Genomic DNA, 8,326 nt, shown 5'->3' on the forward strand with positions numbered 1-8,326 from the left:
CCTAGGGAGTAGAGCACAGTAGTTTTATAGTCAGGAGCAGCAGAGGTTCTATTCAGCTATTTTCTGCTTCTTTTGTTTTCTCTGCTTATTCTGATTCAACCACCTGTATAGTTTCTATTATTTTGATTTAATTACTCGGTACTGCTGCTTCTTATCTGGGCAAGTGCTGATATTTAATCTCAATTGCATAATATAAGCAAGTTTAGCACCTCTGAGCATCTCTTTACCTGTCACAGCAAAGGACAACAAAACGTTTTACAGTTCTTTCTCTTTTTCATTGATGGATGTCTGTGTTGTAAGCCTATGCTATTTCACTATTTATCCACACTTTTGAACTTCGTATTTAAAAAAAAAAAGTAAGAGACTGTGAGGAAGGTCCCAAATCATCCTTCAAAGTCCAAAATGTATCTCATCAAGAATGAGGGTAAAATATATCATTTCCAAATGACTGTAAGCATCACAACACTAAGTAATCATCTCTGTAATTTCAACTGCTCCTAAAAGTAGTGTTTTCTATGGATAACACTAAATTAAATGCAGAGACAGATGACAATAATGCCATGCATATAAGTTACACCTGTATCTTTCCGTATAGGGTTCCTTGAAGACAATACCTATAATGAAGACATAAAATAAGTGAAGAAACTCTCCCTGTAAAGAATGAATTCTTGAATACAGAGGCTATAGATGAGCATTGAGGGAGCAGAACTTGCTGATGAAGCAATACAGTTGGACCTGGAAAACTACAAATAAACACAAAAAATTGTAGCTCTGGTGGAAATACATATGCTTTCCTGAAGGCAAAGTAAAGATCTATTATGCTGTGGAACATATGTACAAAAATATCTAGCATGGCTTTCATGTTGTCAGTTATTTCTAAAGAAGTGGAATTAATAATTTTATGTGCTGTGTAAAGAATTGCTTATATCTGCTGCTCTTCATTGTCACAGCAATTTTATTTCTTAACAACTTTCTCAACTTGAATCATTGCCATCAACTTCACCTATTACTTGTAGATGTGCTTTATTGCTTTCCTATCCTTCTCCTTTAAGTGGCAGATTGCTTCATCTGGATGTTACCTTTCCAGTTAGTAAACTCTTGATCTTCACATCTTCACAGTTAATTTCACAAGGAAGTGGAGGAGGATGTTAGTATCTATCCACTGACCACTTACCTACATCACGGAACTTTGTCAGACGTGACAGGCTGTTTATTAGTTGTAGTGTGTGTTATTAATATATATTGGTGGATTAAAGGACAAGATGTTGTGACTGATAGCTCTTTTACCATACCATCTAAAATTAGACTATAAATACTTATTTATTTTTGTAAAACTATCATTTAAATTCAGCAGAACAAGAACGAAACTGAAATTGCATGCCTTCTACCACTGTGACTGAAGTTTAAATTTAAACTCGTATTATTTCATCAGCCCAGTTAAAGAATTTTGCCATTGAATCACTGTTTAGGTATGGTTTCTACAGGTGCTTTGTGACAGACACTTAGCATATTCCCCACAACCTGAGATCCTTTCCCAGTTCTGTGAAACAGGTACACCTCTACAGAAGGTTATATCTGTTTTAAAAGTGAGCCTGAAAAGGCAATGCCGAAGAGCTGTAAATTATATTTATGATTCGCTATTGTAATCTTAATTTAGATACTTTATGCATCATTACAATAGTAATTTACTACATAATCTCATTTTTTCACCCCATATTATCCTGTGCTCAAGGGATAGTCTCCACATAGCAGACAGTTACTCAGAATCACTTTTTAGTCCATATTCTTGCACTCAAGAACTATGAAATTCTTACTTTCCATAAGGTGATAAGGTGACAATTTAAGAAATGTAAGCATCCAGCTTCCTAAATCAATGGAAGCAAATCACTGCCAAATAAATTAGGTTTAAAATATTGTGTTTATTGCTTTAGATATTGAGTGAATCTTTTTGTACTATTACATTTTGCAATAGGGTCAATTATTTTAATTTACATGTACTTACACATCTGAACAAAAGCACAGATTATTGGCAAAAAATGCCAAAATTATTGATGAATTCTAATACCAAATTTAATCCGCATCTGGTGAGAGCAGTAAGATGGGCTACATTGCAGCAGCAGTTACAAATTAAAATAATCATTCAGGAGATGCACAGGATGGAATTCACTTCACCTGCCTTCACATGACTACAGTACAGACAGGTATAGAACTCTAAGCTAGTAATTCAGGATTTCCCTTATACACAGAGGGAGAAAATAGCCAATTTCATGCTACTGACCTATGGCATCCAACCTGCTTCAGGTGCCAACGTTGAGACAAACAATTCTTTAGAAGCATCTGTTTTATTCTACTGATTATATGAAAGGGGCCTAAATGGGTAGCTCAGAAAATTTCTCTGCTGCTCAGAGGAATTCCATCCATATTAATTTATGTAAAAACCATGGTGCAACTCACCAAGCTGAAACTTAAGTGTTGCAGACAGAGAGAAAATATATTTCTCCATTAGCTACAAAACTGCCTTCTCTCTTCTGGAGATCATCAGCCATCTTAGCTCCATAATGCTAATCCTTTCCTAGATAATGGTGATTTCTCTCCAGTGAACTAGCCAATGGGAAGATACAAACCTCTAGGCATTTAAGGGCTACATCATGATACATGTATACAAATGGCCTGAATAAAGGTCAATGCCTACTTCTGGCATGTGCATCTCTTGTGAGCTTGATTTGTAGCGCAAATATTCCTTGAGGGTCAACCCTGGGATAGGTTTAAATAGCCACTCGTGATGAGTGGCTATTTCCTCGGCATTTTCCCTGATCCTCACAAATTGCATTTTTTTTTCCAGCAGAGTATCCTTAACTGTGAAAATTGCCAGAACTGATTCTCTTTCCCTCTAATGCAAGAAATAGAATGTTAGCATGTAGAAGAAAACTATGTTGACAAACATGAGGAAGAAACGTGTTGAGAAACTCAGAAAAGCATCCACATTTCTGATTACATATGAAGATTTTGTGGCATGTCTTAGGAAATATTCTATATAAAGTAACAAAAATCTTCATACTATGACATCATGTCCTTGAATACGTGATTCCAGTTTCCTTTCTGTCTCTATTCATGTTCTTATCTTCTTTTACCCCATGCAGACCTATGTTTCTTACAGCCATTATTCCTACTGTTTTCTTTCTTACTCCACGATGGACTTAGTTCCTTCCATGTCTCTCAGGCTTTGAATAGTGCCTTCTCTTTCTCTAAGAAGTGTGGTCCTCTACAGATTCCGGTGCATGATCAGATTCTTTCTAGAAACTTTCAAGTACTCATCTGTTCAGCGTTAACCACTCCATTCTTTCCCTTTTGTTTTAAATTGTCATCAAAAAAATTCTTTTCTGTCTGGGTTACAGTTTATCTTCTATGGGGAGGGATGTTATCTTTCATGTTCCTCTAAAGTGCCACATGCGTTTACACTCATATGCGTATATATATTTGCATGCTTGAACATAATTTTGAATAACTATTTAAAGAGTAGCCAGAGTAATATGCATAGAGCATGCCACAATACCAAAAAATATTACAAAATCATACAAATAAATATAAGTGAACATGAAGAAACCTTTCTGAACTGACGTTATCAATTACTAACATTATCTTTCATCACATGTTGTGCCTTCTCTGTGTCTGCTTTCCGAATTTGTATAAATGGCAGAAACACCTAGAGATGAATTTTGCTAAGAAACCTGAGCATTCAAAGAAGCATCAGTTAAAAGTGTGGAAAAAAAATGTTGCAAATATTTATGTTAGGGATCCATAGAACCAAAAGTTAAACCCTTATTTCACTACAATGGTGGTCTCAGTCACCATTAACCTTCACCACTCAAAGGGTGGATGGACAATCTGTGATTTTTTTTCTGGATATGCTTGTCAAACTGAACAATGTTTTGTTTCAGGTATTTTTTTCATTGCACACTGTCATCTCTATTTTAGTTTAAAGTCATTCAGGCATCACCAAAAGCTTTTGGTAAAGAAACTCTTTAGACATATTAGTCTCAGTACCTGTTTACACTAATACGTCTAAAGAGTTTCTTTACCTAAAAGGGCCCTATTGAGCTTCTGGCATAGTAAGGATGTACCTAAACTGTGTAACACAGGCACTCAGCAGTGCACCTGCATTCCTGGTTACTCCATCATACAGCGTCAGAGTTCTGTGGGAATACACCACAGGCCGAGCTTTGCCTAAGATTTTCATGCACTCAGATCCAAGTTTATGCATAGGCCTAGTGCACACTGACATGGAAAAACTGAAAAAGCCCTTTAGTTGCAAACTGATTCCATTATGGGAAGTAACAGCAGTGTATATCCTATGAACACTCATTTATTATTCTAGATAAAGCATCTCATATACCTGGGAATGTTGTGTTTGCCCCAGCTAGCCTCAGGACTAACAATGGTGAGACTATTTAAGGCACCTTTTTGTGGAGAGAGCTCTTCTCCCTTGTGAAAGGATATGCTGAGCAGCAACGACATTCTTACTACCCCAATACTTGGACCAAACCCATATCCCACAGCAAAAGTGAGATTATAAAGATTCAGCATTAAATAAATGCACTGCTTTGTTGGATAAAAGCATACAGGGCTGATGAACTATTTCGTTGGCCTACTTTTTATTACAGCTCTGAAATACGCTTCTTGATGGGTATAACTAAGGGTCCTACAGTCAAACAAATTTTGAATAAAACTATGGCCAACACAAGTGGCAGATCTGAAGACCTTATTTCCTTGGGCATAAGCAACTGCACTACGAAATTCTACTGACCAAGAAAGATTCTTTTCCAAGCCTATTTTTGTGCTCCTCCTGTTCCTGAAATTCAGCCCTGTCAAACTTATGATTCACAGTGACAGTCTGCTTCTTTCCAAGAAAATTTGAATCTCAGTTTAGGTACTGAAATAGAAATAGGTGAATAGGTGCCAAGGACAATGATAACCACACTTACAGGCCTACCATAAATCAGGAAGTTTTTCCTAAGACAAGACAGAACGTTTAATTAAATGTAAAATATTGACTTGTGTGGATAAAGAACATGTGTAGAAAGAATGTCTAGCAGAATTACTGCATGGGAAAGTACAGAACCCTTCAACTGAGTCCAGCTCTCGTTTGTTGCCTTTACTGCTTATTTCTGATGGTTTGGAAGTAGCATAATAAATACAAAATTTACTGCAGTCATCTAGACAGCAGTTTTTAATGCAATAATAAAAACAGATTTGATATATCTTCCTTTGTTATTTATGTCAGTGAAAGAGCCAGTAAATGTACAGCAATGTAACTAAGAGCATAATTTGCCCTACTAGCTGGAAAAATCAAAGCTGCAGGGAATATACAGAATGAAAAACCCATACCCAGTAGACAAAAAGGTTAGACTCCCAGATTGCCATGTGTCTGTCCATCTTCAATTCTTAAACTGTATACCCTTCATAAAAAAGCTGTCTCCTACTGGTTGATTTTAAGGCACTTCATCCAAAGGTGGCTGCTAGGATCGCTAAGAGCATTAAACTTAGATAATAATAAATATTGTACAATGATTATTTGTGTTGTCCTGTGCTATGCTGTATGTCAGAAACAAATAATGATATTTCATTGAAACAAGTAATCCAAAGAGTGTACCAAGTTTGGGATTTCTAATATAAATATTTTATTAAGATTCGGATATTTCTGGAAACTTAAAGACCTACTTGCCTTTGTTTTAGTAGTCAGTAAGAAAGCAGTGAACTTAAACCGACTAAAAGCTAATTTTAAAAGAGATTTTACATTACTTTTGAAGTTCTGTATAACCATGAAAAAACAATTTTTACTATTATTTAATTTTTCTGGATGGGTGCATCTGGCAGATAAGAGATCTGAAAATGGGATTCGTTCCAGTGCTGTAAGTGGGTCTTGGATAAAACTGGACAATTCCTCTCTAACCCTGTGCAGTCAAAAGAATTGGTTCTATTTCTAAAGTTGCTTACACTTCCCTTGATTTAAATAGCTGTATGAAATCCTAACTAATCGACAAGGAAAAACAACAACAACAAAAAAAACTTGAATAAAAATAAATTTTAAAAAACCAAACAAAAGAAAAACAAACATTCCCCCCCACACCAAACAGCACTCATTGCTGCCTCAATAAATTCTTTTGAATAGAAAATAAAGATCCTACAAACACCAGATAAACAATACAATTTCTTATGTAATACTTCATTTGTAGCAATCAACATTTACATTTGATGGAATTCAGTTCCTCAGGATGTTAAAATGGTTCTTATCTGCATTTAATTGATAAAACTATCTTTTAAAATGCTAAGTATCTGTTCCATGACATTATGCTTTTCACATTAGATAAAGCCAATGACAAGAAAATGGTTCACTCCAGAAATGTAAACATCTACAGAAGTAATGCTTCAGAACAGACTGAAAGTACATAATAATGTTTACCACTTCCCATGATTCCATTTGTGTATCTCAGATCATTCTGTATATATTAGGAAAATTAGCCATGCGATTTCTGACATTTTTTTCACTTTATAGATACTGTTGCCAGGTTTACTTAATCTGGGCAGTATCTACACCTATCACAGAGCATTCCTCTCAGAAATCTTCCTGAAACTTCCTAGTGGAATGGTTTCCATTAGAGGAGAACTAAACTAAGGTCAAAATTTGCTGTAAAACCCACTTTTGTATTTTCAAGTCCCTTCCAGGTCACTCCAGAAGACCATGATATGTTTGTGAGATGGCTAGAAACATTCACTTTGTCTTTAGAATTACCAATAAATAGATATTTTAATGAGCAAGAGACACTTTTTATTCAGGTCAGAAATCAGCAGATTTCACAATGTGTAAAAGAATAGTCTAGAACATTGAGCGATAAACCCATGGACTTGGAACATACAAGAGTCAGTGATGAGGCTTGAACAAGGTAGGCACAGGAACATAATTCCATACTAATTGTGTCTCTGAAATATTTTTATTTTTAGGACAGGTGATTAAACTGTGGAGAGCTTCAGAATATTAGTTTTCTGATGAGAGCTAGAGAAATTTCAGTGTCTGATTGTAAAAGACAGAACAGTGAGGGTTGTCTCCATGCTTATTTAATCCTGAGCACATAAGAAACAGGAGACAACAAGGCATGCATGATTCATTTTGGAAATGGGCAAGTCCGGAGAGTTCCTAATGAGACTGCAGTTCATAAATACATACAATGTGGCAGAAAAGTCACTGGTTCAGAATTCTTGTTCAGAAATATAAACGTCTAAAATTGTTGTGAGAATTCCTGCAATTTCTTCTGACAGGAATGACATGCTAGGGCAAGCAAGGATTGTAACTGCTCTCACATGCTCCGAGGTCCCCATGCTGACCTTTTATAAGTGAACACTTTTTTCAGCATGATCAGCAGTGTTGTACCAGTTATTCAGCTGTTAATGAAGAAAAACTTAGCTGTTAAAACCCAGTACTCTTTAGAAAGAAAGAGAGAAGAGGAACGTGTGGCAGGTATAGCAAATAACAAAAGAAAATGGGCATAAATTAACCAATGACAGTGTAACCCAATTTTCTCTCTCTTTGCCTATCTTCACAAATTCTGTGGGCCATGTCAGGAAGGAAGAGGATACTTTTGTAAATATTATTTTTAGTATTTTACAGTGTGAATAATCATAATATTAATATGTTATTATAATGTATACAATATATCTATTTATAATTCACAACCATAAAGTAAATGTATCATCATGCCTCTAGATCTTTCCCCTAAATGTTGCTGGTAACAGTGAATTAATTATAGTTACAAACTAGCTACTTTTCTTTTTCTTGCTACTTTAAGCTCTATTAAGAACATTTTTAAAGTTCTACTGACCTCTGTAGACACTAAAACACAACAGAAAATTCTCACATCTGGAAAAGTGAACTTATTTACATGCATTTTCTTAGCAGTCAGTCCATCAGCTCTAGTTTTTAATGAAGCATTTTTTTTTCTTCTGGCAGAACTATTATTTGTGTTAGAAACATGCATAATTTCCAGGAAAAGATTCTTGCAGCCACCTGTAGATGCTTTCATGAATGACTGATCTACACAGATGCCATAGGTAAAAGGAAAAACAATTTGAATTGTAAATTGAAGCTTGCAGACTACTAAATCTTGCTGCACGCTACTCTGGGCAGTATGTTGAAGACCCTGGAGATATTTCTTTAGCTGTCATTTGAAACAGGCACAAATAAATGAACCAAGGACAGCAAACCATTAATCACAGCTACACTATCAAGGCTAACCTACCAAAAGGAGTGACAACGTACAACTGCTGAAAAAAA

This window comes from Coloeus monedula (genome assembly GCF_965178545.1).
Source record: "Coloeus monedula genome assembly, chromosome: 2".
Lineage (NCBI taxonomy): Eukaryota > Metazoa > Chordata > Aves > Passeriformes > Corvidae > Coloeus > Coloeus monedula.